Consider the following 20076-nt stretch of genomic DNA (forward strand, 5'->3'; position numbering starts at 1 on the left):
AACATTTGCATAAAATGGAGTTACAAGGTTTTTAACCGACAGTGACATTATGTTTCCCAGGTAGAAATCCTTGGCTCTCAAACATGGCATGTGTGTTTCTGTGAGATGTATCCTCACATTGCCCTCCCTGTGATGAGGCAGATTTAGTTCCCTTCCATATGTTGGACATACAGAAACATGTTATCTCCCATAATTAATCTGGAGGATTCATTTAGTCCAAATCTCTTACCAACTACGTTACATGCCAACATACTGCCACGCTCCATGCTTTTCTGATCAACAGATTGACTTCTGAAACATATTATTAACACTAGACATTAACATCGGAATATCTCTGACATTTTAGTATCTGTCGGAAGTTTGCCATTTTAGTCGTACAATGAACAGAAAACGGAAAAAGAAGGTTTGCAATTGAACAAGCCTTTTCTTTTTTTCTGTAGCTATCCCTAAAGAGAACATTTCACTGGGTTGCTTTCCAAGTCAATAAACGTTACACTTCCTTGTCACGTTGCATTGCTGCTGTCTGGCTGTGCAGCCTGTGGTAGTGAAAAGAGAAAACGTGTTACAGTATTGTGTATTAATAATTATATAGTAATAACTTATTAACCTCTTCGGTTAAGGACGTCTTTTCTTGAATGGCTCATTAGTTCGCTTCATTGTAGGTCGTTTTTAGTGGAGAGCAAAGTGTCTGCCAGTTAGAGCTGGGAAAACCTACTGTACCTTAAAGAGAGAGAAATCCCATGTCTGTAGGGGCCTATACAAAACTTCCTCTGTTTCAGGTTCAATACTTCAATGGAAATGTTCTTAAATGTATAGAACTGCTGTATATAGAATCAACCTGTAATTTGGCTTAGACTTAAAATCACCCTTTGATTCTGAGAGATATTCCTTTCAGTGTTTATCTATTCAACACATCACTGTCCCCAAATGACACCAATCCCAGACACATTATACACACTTTTAAACCCCTCACCATTTCTCATTAAGTTACCCTCTGCTGTACAATATTGTGGTAGATATTGTTGCTGTGTTGACACACGTAGTAAAATATGGAAATGGAATGAACAGATCCCAACAATAGCGTACACTGTCATTATGGAGATATGACTTATAATTCCTCCCCTCTTTTCGGGCCCAATCATCACAACACTACAGCAGAATCCCAGGATGCGCTCCTTTGGACTCAGCTTTGCATTTTCCTATGTAGCAAGGCCCTCGCATATGTTAACATATTGAATTTGGATTAGGCAGTGGGCACAGTGAGGGAGACAAAAGAGGAACGTTGTGGCTGTAGAGAGAAAGAGATTAGGATCAGGGTCTTTGAGCAGAGCATGGAATGAGTCTTACTTCCAAAAGTCACTATCACACTTTAATCTGTGTTGCTACAGCCTTTCATTTCTCTCTTACCCTCTGGGTGGTTTTCTTCACCAACATTTTCATTTTCATCTTTTCATTTCAGGGCAAACGCTGTTACTTTGATTTTTAGAAACGCTGTATGTATTATTATGTCAAGTGGATGAAGCCTGTCAGTCATGTATGTACAGTATACATCTAGCCTTTTCACAAGATGTCAGTGGAGAGTGTATGATAGAACACTAATAATGAGGCAGATATACGCATGTTGTTTTAGTCCTTCAGAACACACATGTAGCGATCCAATGACCCCAAAAACCTTTCAACCCTTATTTCCCTCCCCCTCAGTGTCCCCATAACCTTTCAACCCTTATCTTTCTCCCCTCAGTGTCCCCACAACCTTTAAAACCTTATCTTTCTCCCCTCAGTGTCCCCACAACCTTTCAACCCTTATCTCTCTCCCCTCAGTGTCCCCACAACCTTTCAAACCTTATCTTTCTCCCCTCAGTGTCCCCACAACCTTTCAACCCTTATCTCTCTCCCCTCAGTGTCCACATAACCTTTCAAACCTTATCTTTCTCCCCTCAGTGTCCCCACAACCTTTCAAACCTTATCTTTCTCCCCTCAGTGTCCCCACAACCTTTCAACCCTTATTTCCCTCCCCCTCAGTGTCCCCACAACCTTTCAAACCTTATCTTTCTCCCCTCAGTGTCCCCACAACCTTTCAACCCTTATTTCCCTCCCCCTCAGTGTCCCCACAACCTTTCAACCCTTATCTTTCTCCCCTCAGTGTCCCCATAACCTTTCAACCCTTATTTCCCTCCCCCTCAGTGTCCCCACAACCTTTCAACCCTTATCTTTCTCCCCTCAGTGTCCCCATAACCTTTCAACCCTTATCTTTCTCCCCTCAGTGTCCCCACAACCTTTCAACCCTTATTTCCCTCCCCCTCAGTGTCCCCACAACCTTTCAAACCTTATCTTTCTCCCCTCAGTGTCCCCACAACCTTTCAAACCTTATCTTTCTCCCCTCAGTGTCCCCATAACCTTTCAACCCTTATCTCTCTCCCCTCAGTGTCCCCATAACCTTTCAACCCTTATCTTTCTCCCCTCAGTGTCCCCACAACCTTTCAACCCTTATTTCCCTCCCCCTCAGTGTCCCCACAACCTTTCAAACCTTATCTTTCTCCCCTCAGTGTCCCCACAACCTTTCAAACCTTATCTTTCTCCCCTCAGTGTCCCCACAACCTTTCAACCCTTATCTTTCTCCCCTCAGTGTCCCCACAACCTTTCAACCCTTATCTTTCTCCCCCTCAGTGACCACACAACCTTTAAACCCTCATCCCTATTCCCCTCGGTGACCCCACAACCCTTCAACCCTTATCTTTCTCCCCTCAGTGTCCCCATAACCTTTCAACCCTTATCTCTCTCCCCCTCAGTGACCACACAACCTTTAAACCCTCATCCCTATTCCCCTCGGTGACCCCACAACCCTTCAACCCTCACCTCTCTCCCCCGCAGTCTCTATCTCCATCTCTCTCCCCCTCTCAATCTCTCTCCGTCTCTCTCCTGCCGATCTCTCTAATAGTATATCTTCCTTCTCTTCCACTGTGTTGCTGCTCTATATGATGTTAAACTGTCTATTCTAGGTATGCCTTGAGTGGTTCTGTGTGTGTGTGTGTGTGTGTGTGTGTGTGTGTGTGTGTGTGTGTGTGTGTGTGTGTGTGTGTGTGTGTGTGTGTGTGTGTGTGTGTGTGTGTGTGTGTGTGTGTGTGTGTGTGTGTGTGTGTGTGTGTGTGTGTGTGTGTGTGTGTGTGTGTCTGTGTGTGTGTGTGTGTGCGTGCATGCGTGTGTGTGTATTCAGCCCATGATGCATATGCTCGGCTGCACTAAGAGAAGTCAGAGGGCACCAATGTAAAAAGAAAAAGGGGCCCTCCAGGTGGCTGTGCTGTGCTCAGAGCCTACCGCTGACAGAGACGTAATGTGTCTTCAATCTGTGTGTGAAATCAGCTCTAATTCAGCCATATGATAGGGGAAAAAAGACCATGCAGCCAGGCAGGCAGCACACGTTAACCAGTGAGGATCAGGAGACACATTAACCAGGGAGGACCAGGAGACACGTTAACCAGGGAGCACCAGGAGACACATTAACCAGGGTGGACCAGGAGACACGTTAACCAGGGAGGACCAGGAGACACGTTAACCAGGGAGCACCAGGAGACACGTTAACCAGGGAGCACCAGGAGACACGTTAACCAGGGAGGACCAGGAGACACGTTAACCAGGGAGCACCAGGAGACACGTTAACCAGGAAGGACCAGGAGACATGTTAACCAGGGAGGATCAGGAGACATGTTCCGGGATTACTCCAATGGCATTGAGGAGTACATCACATCTATCATTGGCTTCATCATTAAGTGCAATCTATGCAATCATCCAAACAGTGACCGTATGTACATACCCCAACCAGAAGCCATGAATTGCAGGCTAGAGCTGCCACTTTCAAGGAGTGGGACTCTAACCCGGAAGCTTAAAAGAAATCCCGCTATGCCCTCCTACGAACCATCAAACAGGCAAAGCGTCAATACAGGACTAAGATTGAATCGTACTACACCTGCTCTGACGCTTGTCGGATGTGGTAAACCAATACAGACTACAAAGGGAAGCACAGCCGAGAGCTGCCCAGTGACACGAGCCTACCGGACGAGCTAAACTACTTCTAAGCTCGCTTCGAGGCAAATAACACTGAAACATGCATGAGAGCACCATCTGTACCGATGCTGTGTGATCACGCTCTCCGAAGCCAATGTGAGTAAGACCTTTATACAGGTCAATATTCACAAGGCCGCAGGGCCAGATGGATTACCAGGACATGTACTGCGAGCATGCGCTGACCAACTAGCAAGTGTCTTCACTGACATTTTCAACCTCTCCCTGTCCGTGTCTGTAATACCAACATGTTTTAAGCAGACCACCATAATGCCTGTGCCCATGAACACTAAGGTAACCTGCCTAAATGACTACTGACCTGTAGCACTCACGTCTGTAGCCGTGAAGTGCTTTGAAAGGCTGGTCATGACTCACATCAAAACCATCATCCCAGAAACCCTAGACCCACTCCAATTTGCATAACACCCCAACAGATCCACAGATGATGCAGTCTCTATTGCACTCCACACTGCCCTTTCCCACCTGGACAAAAGGAACACCTATGTGAGAATGCTATTCATTGACTACAGCTCATCGTTCTACACCATAGTGCCCTCAAAGCTCATCACTAAGCTAAGGACCCTGGGACTAAACACCTCCCTCTGCAACTGGATCCTGGACTTCCTGACGGGCCACCCCCAGTTGGTAAGGGTAGGTAACAACACTTCCGCCACTCTGATCCTTAACATGGGGGCCCCTCATGGGTGCGTGCTCAGCCCCCTTCTGTACTCCCTGTTCTCAGCCCCCTTCTGTACTCCCCCTTCTGTACTCGCTGTTCACTCATGACTGCACGGCCAAGCATGACTCCAACACCATCATTAAATTTGCCGATGACACAACAGTATGATGACATAACCTGATCACCGACAACAACGAGACATCCTATAGGGAGGTGGTCAGAGACCTGGTCGTGTGGTGCCAGGACAACAACCTCTCCCTCAACGTGATCAAGACTAAGGAGATGATTGTGAACTACAGGAAAAAAAGGACCGAGCACGTCCCCCATTCTCATTGAGAGGGCTGCAGTGGAGCAGGTTGAAAGCCTCAAGTTCCTTGGTGTCCACATCACCAACAAACTAACATGGTCCGAGCACACCATGACAGTCGTGAAGCAGGCACGACAAAACCTATTCCCCCTCAGGAGAATGAAAATATTTGGCATGGTCCTCAGATCCTCAAAGGTTCTACAGCTGCACCATTGAGAGCATCCTGACAGGTTGCATCACTGCCTGGTATGGCAACTACTCGGCCTCCGACCGCAAGGCACTACAGAGGGTAGTGAGAACGGCCCAGTACATCACTGGGGCCAAGCTTCCTGCCATCCAGCACCTCTATACCAGGCGGTGTCAGAGGAAGGCCCTAAAAATTGTCAAAGACTCCAGCCACCCTAGTCATAGACTGTTCTCTCTGCTACCGTACGGCAAGCGGTACTGGAGTACCAAGTCTAGGTCCAAGAGGCTTCTAAACAGCTTCTACCCCCAAGCTAGTCAAATGGCTACCCAGATTATTTGCATTGTCCCCCTCCCCCCTCCCCTCTCCACTCCACTGCCACTCTCTATTGTCATCTATGAATAGTCACTTTAATTACCTACATGTACATACTACCTCAACTAACCTGTGCCCCCCGCACATTGACTCTGTACCGACACCCCCCTTTATATATTGTTATTTTTTACTGCTGCTCTTTAATTACTTGTTACTTTTATCTCTTATTCTTATCTGTATTTTTTAAAACTGCACTGTTGGTAAGTTAGCATTTCACTGTAAGGTCCTGTTGTATTCCTGTGACTAATAAAATTTGATTTGATTTGGTATGCTAATGCGAGCAAACAGAGAAATGTCACAGAGCCACATGAGGGAATAGTTCAGGGGGAATCCGCAGTTAGCAGTTGGCTGTTCACATGCATTCAGGGCCTTCGTGTTATTAATGGTGTCAAGGCATGTCCTGTCCTACCATGCCTTGGCTGTCACCAGAGGAAGGAGAGACTGGATTAGTATTCCACTGCAGGGCCCAGCTGGTGATCTCTCAGTCAAATGGGACGTCCAGAGACACTCCGTCACTCTGCCACCAGTCAAGCCCTGTCCCATTGATCCAGCCCCGCCGTCACAGCCAATCAGAGCCAGAGACTAAGGAGGGAGGGGGGACTGGAGGGGGAGGTGAGGTGGAGTGTATGATGTATTCTAGACTGTGTTTGTGTTATGTCTACCTGGCAGGCACCTGGCTGTTGTCTGTGTGAGGCTGGAAGATGAGTGAGTGTGTGGAGACAGAATTACCTCTTGGTGGTAAATGCTTTCTAGTAACAAATGGTAGCCTTCTCTCTCTGCCCTTTGGTGAGGAAAACATACGTACACACACACACACATGCACACACACACACACACGCGCACACACACACACGCACATGCACACACATTCCCAATTTCAATGTATTACCTTGCTCCTACTAGACAGGGGACACCTCATGTTATGGCCTTGAGTGTGATGTGAGAAATGTTTTATTAATTAATTCGCTATGAATTATGGAATCTTCATACTATTTAAACTCATCAGAGAATACATGGTCCATTAAAAAGGATGATGAAGTACATTGTTAGGCAAATTAGAGTCATTTATTTTATCTTGAGGAAGCAGTGAACTATAGTTTTTTGGAATGACACAGGTGTAAAGGTTTTGTCTAGGAAGTAAAAACGAAATTCCACTGTGTCTGAAAGACATTCATGGTACCACAAAGTGATCCTTTCAACTGTGGCACCGCATATATTGTGTGACCATTTTACAGAACGATTACTGTGTAATATTGAGGTTTTGCCCTCTGTTTAATATCTGCCACTCGACAGTAACGATGCATTGACGGTGAGCTATTACACAAATATACGTCCTAATACTTCAGCCAGCCACTTGTGTGCTTTTTGTGAGGTTTCCCAAGGCCTCTCTCAGGGTGCTTCCCAAATAACACTCTATCCCCTATATAGTGCACGAGCCCTGGTCAAAAGTAGTACACCATATAGGTAACAGGGTACCATTTGGGATGCACACTCGATGTGATTGGAATAGGATTTAATCCAGCGGATGCATGTGTTAAGGTCTGCATCAATCTGTTAGACACTCTTCATGCTTTTGCTGATTGGAGATTTGTCCTGTGCTCTTGCCTCAGTTCCATTTGATTAAGCCTGAAGCCTGAATCCCAGAGGCTGCATGCGGGAGGAAATCTGAGGCTGTGATTGGCTGAGGAGATGGGTGGAGTTACCGGTCAGCTACTGGGTGATGCCACATCCTCACCTGTCACAATCGTGTGTCCTCGCACGGCTACCCAGGACAATTCTTTTGAAAGGTCATGTTACTAATTTCTCAAATGGAAATTTGCCCCTGTACCTCACTGGGCCAATTGTGCGCCGCCCTATGGGACTCCCAATCACGACCGGTTGTGATACAGCCTGGATTCAAACCAGGGTGTCTCTAACACTCGGGAGCCCAAACACATGACACATGAAACATATGAAAACCACGTTTGACTCCGTTCCATTTATTCCATTCCTCCCACCAGCCTCCACTGCAGTGAACATTTGACATGAGTGTATGGTAGATATTATTAGTATATTGTAATATTACAAAATTACTCTGGAATTTTTTATGTTCTACCTGATAATTAATTTCCCTCACCTGTTGTCCCATGTCTAAATCAATCCCTGATTAGAGAGGAAGAATGAAAAAATGGAGTGGAACTGGCTTCTTGGTCCAGAGTTGAGTTTGAAGGGAATCTCCTATCTGATATCGTTTTTTTGTTGTTGTTGCGACGTTTAGATTCTGTTTGAAATGAAAGCGCTATATACAATAAATCTATTATTATTATTATTATCTGCACTATGCCTCCCAAGCCAAGTAGGCAGGCTGAGAGAAAGGCATCAAACTAGACTTGGACCAGCGGTATCTGATAGTAGAGACACTGACCTTCTCTCGTCATATCAGATGGGGTTTTTATCTGCCAGACAAAATGTCAGAATGCACTTTCTTCCTCAGCAGAATCCAATTGACACTGCCTCCCTCCCCCATCCTCACCCTCTTCCCATCCCTCCATCGCAGCCCCCTATTCACAAACGCTAGAACTCTGAGCGAGACAACCCCTATACTACAGCTGTCACTCAAGGGAGGAGAAGCATAACATGAACAGGTTATTCAGACGTTTGGAAAAAAGAGAGAATCAAAGTGGTTTGGAACTTGGAACTTTAAAGAGGAACTTTGACCATTTTACTCTCTCATTGAATTATGTCTGTACCAAACGGATATAGGCCTACTCAGTGTATAGGTTTTAGTATGCATGATATTTCTGAGTGGCCATACATTTTGCCCGTAGACTTTGGGAAGACAAATGAATAAAGCCACGGTAAAATGAAAGAGACAAATTGTTTCATAAAGTTATGGAATCTAGTTGAAAATACAGGGTTGGGTGAAATGATTTCCCTCAAGGCGCCGTTCACTGAGGGATTAGAGACTGGGTAATAGAGCAGGACAGACCACTGCATGTTAAAGGTAACAGCACAGCTAGAGTTAGGACAGCCAAGGCACTGCCAAAAGCTCTCAGTCAGATGGATTGGAGTTCTCCATCACACCTGGGATGAAAAACGACAACTTTGCATAAGATGTGCAGATAAAGAAAATTAAGGCGTGGTGACTAAAGTAGTTCATTCAGGTGCTGTATAACCAGTCACATAATGAAGGCGTGGTGACTAAAGTAGTTCATTCAGGTGCTGTATAACCAGTCACATAATGAAGGTGTGGTGACTAAAGTAGTTCATTGAGGTGCTGTATAACCAGTCACATAATGAAGGTGTGGTGACTAAAGTAGTTCATTCAGGTGCTGTATAACCAGTCACATAATGAAGGTGTGGTGACTAAAGTAGTTCATTGAGGTGCTGTATAACCAGTCACATACTGAAGGTGTGGTGACTAAAGTAGTTCATTCAGGTGCTGTATAACCAGTCACATAATGAAGGTGTGGTGACTAAAGTAGTTCATTCAGGTGCTGTATAACCAGTCACATAATGAAGGTGTGGTGACTAAAGTAGATCATTGAGGTGCTGTATAACCAGTCACATAATGAAGGTGTGGTGACTAAAGTAGTTCATTCAGGTGCTGTATAACCAGTCACATAATGAAGGTGTGGTGACTAAAGTAGTTCATTCAGGTGCTGTATAACCAGTCACATAATGAAGGTGTGGTGACTAAAGTAGATCATTCAGGTGCTGTATAACCAGTCACATAATGAAGGTGTGGTGACTAAAGTAGTTCATTCAGGTGCTGTATAACCAGTCACATAATGAAGGTGTGGTGACTAAAGTAGTTCATTCGGGTGCTGTATAACCAGTCACATACTGAAGGCGTGGTGACTAAAGTAGTTCATTGAGGTGCTGTATAACCAGTCACATACTGAAGGTGTGGTGACTAAAGTAGTTCATTCAGGTGCTGTATAACCAGTCACATAATGAAGGTGTGTTGACTAAAGTAGTTCATTCAGGTAATGTATAACCAGTCACATACTGAAGGTGTGGTGACTAAAGTAGTTCATTGAGGTGCTGTATAACCAGTCACATACTGAAGGTGTGGTGACTAAAGTAGTTCATTGAGGTGCTGTATAACCAGTCACATAATGAAGGTGTGGTGACTAAAGTAGTTCATTCAGGTGCTGTATAACCAGTCACATACTGAAGGTGTGGTGACTAAAGTAGTTCATTGAGGTGCTGTATAACCAGTCACATAATGAGACGTGGTGACTAAAGCAGTTCATTCAGGTGCTGTATAACCAGTCACATAATGAAGGTGTGGTGACTAAAGTAGTTCATTCAGGTGCTGTATAACCAGTCACATAATGAAGGTGTGGTGACTAAAGTAGATCATTCAGGTGCTGTATAACCAGTCACATAATGAAGGTGTGGTGACTAAAGTAGTTCATTGAGGTGCTGTATAACCAGTCACATAATGAAGGTGTGGTGACTAAAGTAGTTCATTGAGGTGCTGTATAACCAGTCACATAATGAAGGTGTGGTGACTAAAGTAGTTCATTGAGGTGCTGTATAACCAGTCACTTAATGAAGGTGTGGTGACTAAAGTAGTTCATTGAGGTGCTGTATAACCAGTCACATAATGAAGGTGTGGTGACTAAAGTAGTTCATCCAGGTGCTGTATAACCAGTCACATAATGAAGGTGTGGTGACTAAAGTAGATCATTCAGGTGCTGTATAACCAGTCACATAATGAAGGTGTGTTGACTAAAGTAGTTCATTCAGGTGCTGTATGACCAGTCACAAAATGAATGTGTGATGTCTAAAGTAGTTCATTCAGGTGCTGTATAACCAGTCACATAATGAATGTGTGATGTCTAAAGTAGTTCATTCAGGTGCTGTATAACCAGTCACATAATGAATGTGTGATGTCTAAAGTAGTTCATTCAGGTGCTGTATAACCAGTCACATAATGAAGGTGTGGTGACTAAAGTAGATCATTCAGGTGCTGTATAACCAGTCACATAATGAAGGTGTGGTGACTAAAGTAGTTCATTGAGGTGCTGTATAACCAGTCACATAATGAAGGTGTGGTGACTAAAGTAGTTCATTGAGGTGCTGTATAACCAGTCACATAATGAAGGTGTGGTGACTAAAGTAGTTCATTGAGGTGCTGTATAACCAGTCACTTAATGAAGGTGTGGTGACTAAAGTAGTTAATTGAGGTGCTGTATAACCAGTCACATAATGAAGGTGTGGTGACTAAAGTAGTTCATCCAGGTGCTGTATAACCAGTCACATAATGAAGGTGTGGTGACTAAAGTAGATCATTCAGGTGCTGTATAACCAGTCACATAATGAAGGTGTGTTGACTAAAGTAGTTCATTCAGGTGCTGTATGACCAGTCACAAAATGAATGTGTGATGTCTAAAGTAGTTCATTCAGGTGCTGTATAACCAGTCACATAATGAATGTGTGATGTCTAAAGTAGTTCATTCAGGTGCTGTATAACCAGTCACATAATGAATGTGTGATGTCTAAAGTAGTTCATTCAGGTGCTGTATAACCAGTCACATACTGAATGTGTGGTGACTAAAGTAGTTAATTGAGGTGCTGTATAACCAGTCACATAATGAATGTGTGATGTCTAAAGTAGTTCATTCAGGTGCTGTATAACCAGTCACATAATGAAGGTGTGGTGTCTAAAGTAGTTCATTCAGGTGCTGTATAACCAGTCACATAATGAAGGTGTGGTGACTAAAGTAGTTCATTGAGGTGCTGTATAACCAGTCACATAATGAAGGTGTGGTGACTAAAGTAGTTCATTCAGGTGCTGTATAACCAGTCACATAATGAATGTGTGATGTCTAAAGTAGTTCATTCAGGTGCTGTATAACCAGTCACATAATGAAGGTGTGGTGACTAAAGTAGTTAATTGAGGTGCTGTATAACCAGTCACATAATGAAGGTGTGGTGACTAAAGTAGTTCATTCAGGTGCTGTATAACCAGTCACATAATGAATGTGTGATGTCTAAAGTAGTTCATTCAGGTGCTGTATAACCAGTCACATAATGAAGGTGTGGTGTCTAAAGTAGTTCATTCAGGTGCTGTATAACCAGTCACATAATGAAGGTGTGGTGACTAAAGTAGTTCATTCAGGTGCTGTATAACCAGTCACATAATGAATGTGTGATGTCTAAAGTAGTTAATTCAGGTGCTGTATAACCAGTCACATAATGAAGGTGTGGTGACTAAAGTAGTTCATTCAGGTGCTGTATAACCAGTCACATAATGAATGTGTGATGTCTAAAGTAGTTCATTCAGGTGCTGTATAACCAGTCACATAATGAAGGTGTGGTGACTAAAGTAGTTAATTGAGGTGCTGTATAACCAGTCACATAATGAAGGTGTGGTGACTAAAGTAGTTAATTGAGGTGCTGTATAACCAGTCACATAATGAAGGTGTGGTGACTAAAGTAGTTAATTGAGGTGCTGTATAACCAGTCACATAATGAATGTGTGATGTCTAAAGTAGTTCATTCAGGTGCTGTATAACCAGTCACATAATGAAGGTGTGGTGTCTAAAGTAGTTCATTCAGGTGCTGTATAACCAGTCACATAATGAAGATGTGGTGACTAAAGTAGTTCATTCAGGTGCTGTATAACCAGTCACATAATGAATGTGTGATGTCTAAAGTAGTTCATTCAGGTGCTGTATAACCAGTCACATAATGAAGATGTGGTGTCTAAAGTAGTTCATTCAGGTGCTGTATAACCAGTCACATAATGAATGCGTGGTAACTAAAGTAGTTAATTGAGGTGCTGTATAACCAGTCAGATATTGAATGTGTGTTGACTAAAGTAGTTAATTGAGGTGCTGTATAACCAGTCACATAATGAATGTGTGGTGACTAAAGTAGTTAATTGAGGTGCTGTATAACCAGTCACATAATGAATGTGTGTTGACTAAAGTAGTTAATTGAGGTGCTGTATAACCAGTCACATAATGAATGTGTGGTGACTAAAGTAGTTAATTGAGGTGCTGTATAACCAGTCACATAATGAATGTGTGTTGACTAAAGTAGTTAATTGAGGTGCTGTATAACCAGTCACATAATGAATGTGTGGTGACTAAAGTAGTTCATTCAGGTGCTGTATAACCAGTCACATAATGAATGTGTGTTGACTAAAGTAGTTAATTGAGGTGCTGTATAACCAGTCACATAATGAAGGTGTGGTGACTAAAGTAGTTCATTGAGGTGCTGTATAACCAGTCACATAATGAAGGTGTGGTGACTAAAGTAGTTCATTGAGGTGCTGTATAACCAGTCACATAATGAAGGTGTGGTGACTAAAGTAGTTCATTGAGGTGCTGTATAACCAGTCACTTAATGAAGGTGTGGTGACTAAAGTAGTTCATTGAGGTGCTGTATAACCAGTCACATAATGAATGTGTGGTGACTAAAGTAGTTCATTCAGGTGCTGTATAACCAGTCACATAATGAATGTGTGTTGACTAAAGTAGTTAATTGAGGTGCTGTATAACCAGTCACATACTGAATGTGTGTTGACTAAAGTAGTTAATTGAGGTGCTGTATAACCAGTCACATAATGCTTATGATGCAGCAGAGTTCCCTCTTATCCTCTCTCCCCTACATGGATAACAGATCCTGCATAGAGAGAAAAAACAGGGCTGTGTGTGTGTGTGTGTGTGTGTGTGTGTGTGTGTGTGTGTGTGTGTGTGTGTGTGTGTGTGTGTGTGTGTGCGTGCGTGTGTGTTTGTGTGTTTGGGGGAGAGACATTTAATGACTGCAAAAACACCAGCAAATCAGCTCCAAGTGATTGTAATTTTTTTATTCCAAATTATTCCAACGCATTACAGAGAGATATATGTTTTCGTATTCAAATGTAAGCAAGGTTCGGAATGATTATGTTTTAGTCAAGTATTATATCTGTTTGTGCTTCTTGCGGTCCATTTGCAGTCTTCAAATTATTTGTAATTATGTTCTGCCTCCTTGACCATCCACTCAAGAAAAGGTCGTCCCACGGCTGAATCTAGTTGATGATCCCTGGCATAGAAGATCAACATGTCTCTCTCCATAGTCATTTATGGAGACGTGAAATCATCAAACGGCTGAGAAGCTCAACATTTTGGACCTTCTCTCCAGAGACCGAGGCTAAGTGGAGGCCTGTTGGCCCAAAGTGAGGTTTGGGGAGTGGGCAGTTAATCACCTGGCCTCGTGTGCTGACAGATGAGTTATGGAGCAGGCCACAGGTAGAGCCTCAGTCCTCCCACCACTCCTCACCGCCTCCCACCGCAGCACGCCATGCCAACCTGACCTTCGCTTGGGTCATAAATAATGCACTGACCATAAAAGACTGATTATGGGTAATCTGTAGCCCTGGTCTGTCTGGCCACTGGGTGCAGGTTGTCATCAGTGTTGATTTGGCAGCTGCTAGCTGGCTGGTTGTTTGCCGAGCTCTGGACTGAGTTGGGCTAGCGTGCCTCATGGTGGAGCCTGATGTACCAGCAAGGTCCAGCTAAAGGTCATGGCCCGCTGTCCATGGCACTGGTTTCACCAGTGTGTGAGATTTTGATGTATAGTCCAGTCGAATACAAGCGGGTGTGTTAAGGGTTGAAAGGAGTTTGACAATTGTCCAAGTTATCTTTTTATTGAGTGAAGGGGATTTATTGTAAACATTTGTGACAATGTTTCTACATTATTATTACTTTAAGGTATACCTCTAATGAGAATCAACAAGTGTTCAATTTCCTGCTCTATTAAAGTAGAACTTGCAGATCTTTTAATTAAGAATTCAGTAATGAATTAATCCCACAGGTACCTTGCCATCTGAGGAGAATGGTTTCACATTAATTCTACAGCTTGGAGCTATAGTATCACAGGGAACAGATACTGAGTTAAAGTAGAGGGAATTATGTTCCATCTTTCTCTTCAACCAAAACAAGGGAGATGATGTCATAAATGAGGTTAGGAGAGAATAATTAAGAATGGATGTAATGATTTTGCCAAGTTGATTTTGCCAAGTTGGGCCCTTGGTATCTAATTTTAATTACAATAATGTTTGATTAATAATTTATCAAGCTCCTGAAAAAATCAAATCAAATTTCAAATCAAATTTATTTATATAGCCCTTCGTACATCAGCTGATATCTCAAAGTGCTGTACAGAAACCCAGCCTAAAACCCCAAACAGCAAGCAATGCAGGTGTAGAAGCACGGTGGCTAGGAAAAACTCCCTAGAAAGGCCAAAACCTAGGAAGAAACCTAGAGAGGAACCAGGCTATGTGGGGTGGCCAGTACTCTTTTGGCTGTGCCGGGTGGAGATTATAACAGAACATGGCCAAGATGTTCAAATGTTCATAAATGACCAGCATGGTCCAATAATAATAAGGCAGAACAGTTGAAACTGGAGCAGCAGCACGGCCAGGTGGACTGGGGACGGCAAGGAGTCATCATGCCAGGTAGTCCTGAGGCATGGTCCTAGGGCTCAGGTCCTCAGAGAGAGAGAGAAAGAAAGAGAGAAAGAGAGAATTAGAGAGAGCACACTTAAATTCACACAGGACACCGAATAGGACAGGAGAAGTACTCCAGATATAACAAACTGACCCTAGCCCCCCGACACATACACTACTGCAGCATAAATACTGGAGGCTGAGACAGGAGGGGTCAGGAGACACTGTGGCCCCATCCGAGGACACCCCCGGACAGGGGCAAACAGGAAGGATATAACCCCACCCACTTTGCCAAAGCACAGCCCCCACGCCACTAGAGGGATATCTTCAACCACCAACTTACCATCCGGAGACAAGGCTGAGTATAGCCCACAAAGATCTCCGCCACGGCACAACCCAAGGGGGGGGCGCCAACCCAGACAGGATGATCACATCAGTGACTCAACCCACTCACGTGACGCACCGCTCCCAGGGACGGTATGAGAGAGCCCCAGTAAGCCAGTGACTCAGCCCCTGTAATAGGGTTAGAGGCAGAGAATCCCAGTGGAAAGAGGGGAACCGGCCAGGCAGAGACAGCAAGGGCGGTTCGTTGCTCCAGAGCCTTTCCGTTCACCTTCCCACTCCTGGGCCAGACTATACTCAATCATATGACCCACTGAAGAGATGAGTCTTTAGTAAAGACTTAAAGGTTGAGACCGAGTTTGCGTCTCTGACATGGGTAGGCAGACCGTTCCATAAAAATGGAGCTCTATAGGAGAAAGCCCTGCCTCCAGCTGTTTGCTTAGAAATTCTAGGGACAATTAGGAGGCCTGTGTCTTGTGACCGTAGCGTACGTGTAGGTATGTATGGCAGGACCAAATCAGAGAGATAGGTAGGAGCAAGCCCATGTAATGCTTTGTAGGTTAGCAGTAAAACCTTGAAATCAGCCCTTACTTTGACAGGAAGCCAGTGTAGGGAGGCTAGCACTGGAGTAATATGATCACATTTTTGGGTTCTAGTCAGGATTCTAGCAGCCGTATTTAGCACTAACTGAAGTTTATTTAGTGCTTTATCCGGGTAGCCGGAAAGTAGAGCATTGCAGTAGTCTAACCTAGAAGTGACAAAAGCATGGATGAATTTTTCTGCATCATTTTTGGACAGAAAGTTTCTGATTTTTGCAATGTTACGTAGATGGAAAAAAGCTGTCCTTGAAATGGTCTTGATATGTTCTTCAAAAGAGAGATCAGGGTCCAGAGTAACGCCGAGGTCCCACAGTTTTATTTGAGACGACTGTACAACCATTAAGATTAATTGTCAGATTCAACAGAAGATCTCTTTGTTTCTTGGGACCTAGAACAAGCATCTCTGTTTTGTCCGAGTTTAAAAGTAGAAAGTTTGCAGCCATCCACTTCCTTATGTCTGAAACACATGCTTCTAGCGAGGGCAATTTTGGGGCTTCAACATGTTTCATTGAAATGTGCAGCTGTGTGTCATCCGCATAGCAGTGAAAGTTAACATTATGTTTTCGAATGACATCCCCAAGAGGTAAAATATATAGTGAAAACAATAGTGGTCCTAAAACGGAACCTTGAGGAACACCAACATTTACAGTTGATTTGTCAGAGGACAAACCATTCACAGAGAAAAACTGATATATTTCCGACAGATAAGATCTAAACCAGGCCAGAACTTGTCCATTGTAGACCAATTTGGGTTTCCAATCTCTCCAAAAGAATGTGGTGATCGATGGTATCAAAAGCAGCACTAAGGTCTAGGAGCACGAGGACAGATGCAGAGCCTCGGTCTGATGCCATTAAAAGGTAATTTACCACCTTCACAAGTGCAGTCTCAGTGCTATGATGGGGTCTAAAACCAGACTGAAGCATTTTGTATACATTGTTTGTCTTCAGGAAGGCAGTGAGTTGCTGCGCAACAGTCTTTTCTAAAATTTTTGAGAGGAATGGAAGATTCGATATAGGCCGATAGTTTTTTATATTTTCTGGGTCAAGGTTTGGCTTTTTCAAGAGAGGCTTTATTACTGCCACTTTTAGTGAGTTTGGTACACATCCGGTGGATAGAGAGCCGTTTATTATGTTCAACATAGGAGGGCCAAGCACAGGAAGCAGCTCTTTCAGTAGTTTAGTTGGAATAGGGTCCAGTATGCAGCTTGAAGGTTTAGAGGCCATGATTATTTTCATCATTGTGTCAAGAGATTTAGTACTAAAACACTTGAGCGTCTCTCTTGATTCTAGGTCCTGGCAGAATTGTGCAGACTCAGGACAACTGAGCTTTGAAGGAATACGCAGATTAATGGCCTTGTCCTAAAAATTATGAATTCATTTTGACATGAGAGCAAGCAAGAGCGGGGAATAGTTTATCCTCAATGGTACTGTTTTACATTGCACCCCAAATAGGTATTTTTGACATGTTTGTAAAAAGTGGCTGTACAATACAGGCATTATTGGTCATTATTTTAATAAGGTGAGGTAGTCAGTTCATCGTTGACCTACCATCCATTACTCCTACCCTGGATTTGACTAGATGGGATACAGCTTTTGTCAGATTTGACTTTTTATAGTAGGTTAGGATAACTTAAGCAGCAGGTTAAGGGAATTTGCATAGCAGGTTAGGATAATTAGGTTCAATTTAGATAAAGGGTTAGCTAAAATGCCCCAAAAACTACTTTTGCCGTCAATATCACAAAAAATGTATCACAAAAATGTATCCCTTCTGGCCATGACCTCCTTCCCTGTCGCATATTGCAACAACCATTTCTATTATGGAAACAAATCCTCCATTTGCCCTCCGGCTCTCTGTGTGCAAACTGTCAGCCAAGGTGTTCTCCACTCTAATATGAACTGCATGGTATCTGTCTGTCATTGCCTTGACATTGAACAGCAGCCTCTCGTCAGCTCCCATTGACATGCTGTCATTAATATTGTGGTATTACCTTGGTATAACCAATATATCCAAAAGTATAGTCAGCCGAAAACTCTAGTATGCACTATGCCAGTGTTTCCCAACTCCGGTCCTCAAGGACCCAGTTTAGTACAGTACATGTTTTTGTTGTGGCCCTCGACAAGCACACCTGTTTGTACTTGTCAACTAATCACCAAGCCCTTGACAAGTTGAACCAGGTGTTTTTGTCCTGGTCTACAACAACAACGTGTGCTGTTGGGGGAACTGGAGGGCCGGAGTTGGGAACCACTGCAGTATACAGAAGCCTATACTTCCTGTCTAGTAGACATTTAGTTATGTGTATACAGTAATTGATGTACAGTGGACTGAAAGCGGTGTGTTTGTCCTGGCCACATTGTTCATGAATATACAGTATAGACAGTGCTACTGACTGAAAACAAAGTGCTACTGTTCTCCATCCTCCTGGTTCTCTTGCTTAAAAGGCAGTGTGACGGATGTGAACCGTTGGAAAGACATCGTAGGACAAAGTGTTGGCCCGGGCCATCGATCACTCAACAGCCAGGCTGACACTATTCTCTCTCTCTCTCTCCCACCGGGCAAGTTTATCAGCACTGCCCAGAATATTTAACAGGGGGAGCGGACCCGGGGGATCTCATTTGTTCAGGTGTCCATCTGGTGCAAGTTGTCTGGGATAATCTCCACATCATGTCGCATTTGCATCCTCCGCTTCATAAAATGGGCAGACTTAATCGGACAGACCGCGGTGCCCAGTAGAGGGTGTGTCTGACTATGGACCGACCGGGCCTTTGCTTACTGCTTGCTAATCTGCGAGGCTGCGCTAATGCCGTGGCAATTATAGAAGGATTCCACTTGTTTATAATTGGTTGTTGGTTCAGCCTCAAATCTGTGTTACCAGCTTGCGCCCCTGAAATTACCCAATGAGGTTTTCCTAAATGTTGTCATTTGTTGAAATCTGTAGACCAGAAGGATTTGATATTATGGGCCAATTGATACAGTGCTCACCCTCGTGAAGAACAAGGCTACACAGCTACTGATGATAGTCGTGAGTGGAGACAATCTTATTAGCTATACATGCATAGACGGATCAAAGGTCACACTGATTGAGCTCATTGATCACATTAGGCTGGCTTTTCCCTCCGACATTGTATGGAATTGCCTGCACACTCAATACCTCTGTCCATTGATTCCACAAATCCATGGATACTTGCATAAGAATCACTCATCTGGAGTCAAAGGCCAAACATGAACCTGTTTACCTAGCCATAAAAAACCTCAACCAGCTGTAATGACTGATGTATTACTATGGCTGTGGAAGGGTATACTGCAATCGACTCAAACTCCCTGCTCATTCATGTGAGCATGCTACTGGAGTTCCTGCTGGTGTGGGACAATTGTTATTGAACAGTTGTACAGATTCAACACAGAGTGATTATTAGACTGAGCACAGTGAAATTGTACCACACAGTATGGTGCCATAGTGTTGTACATGACTGGGTTGCCAGACCTGGTATTTACATTATACCCTCACAGCTTTCAGTCACAGTTGCAGTCCTCTGGGCTGATAGGCTTTTCTCTTTCAGGTCTGACCAGTTACAAAATATCAACTCTGGCAAGTAATTTTCTGCTAGCTTGCGTTGTATCTGCATAACGCGTGGAAACAAAAGGCTCACTCAATCTTCACTGCTGTTGACTTTCAGAACTGCCGTTCTGCATTAGCCCTCGTCTCCCTTCCACCTCAGTTTTCCCCACTTTTCTTTTGTCGTTGCCATCAATAATTTGTGATATCCAGGTTCATCTCTCCCGCATCATTTACATTCCTCCTGGATGGGTGAGAAAACACAATGCAGCTCTGTATGAACGGTCCGGACAACCAGCCACGGCTGAGTGGAGGTGGAGAGATGATTCTTCACGTTGACGAGAGAGGAGAATGTCAAACTTTCCCATATTCTCCCCCCGAACCAGATGGCTCACTGTATCTGGGTGTCAATGGTTTAGATGAAACAAGTAGGGCTGACTCTAAAAGTTTAATGAGTTAAGAATGTTTTGATCCGTTATTCAAGTACCTGCATTCACTTTCCAAATGTATACTGGACCAAAATATAAACCATTTTTACTGAGTTGCAGTA

The 20076-nt window shown here is 43.7% G+C and overlaps 1 protein-coding gene across 2 annotated transcripts in view; it reads left to right on the plus strand.

Annotated features, from left to right (window-relative positions):
- LOC110495463 (interleukin-1 receptor accessory protein-like 1) overlaps positions 1-20076 on the plus strand; it is a 400086-nt gene that overhangs the window by 191690 nt on the left and 188320 nt on the right. The gene's annotated exons all lie outside the window — the stretch shown is intronic.

The sequence above is a fragment of the Oncorhynchus mykiss genome, chromosome 7 (assembly GCF_057628025.1).
Source record: "Oncorhynchus mykiss isolate SJ-2025 chromosome 7, ASM5762802v1, whole genome shotgun sequence".
NCBI classification, from domain to species: domain Eukaryota; kingdom Metazoa; phylum Chordata; class Actinopteri; order Salmoniformes; family Salmonidae; genus Oncorhynchus; species Oncorhynchus mykiss.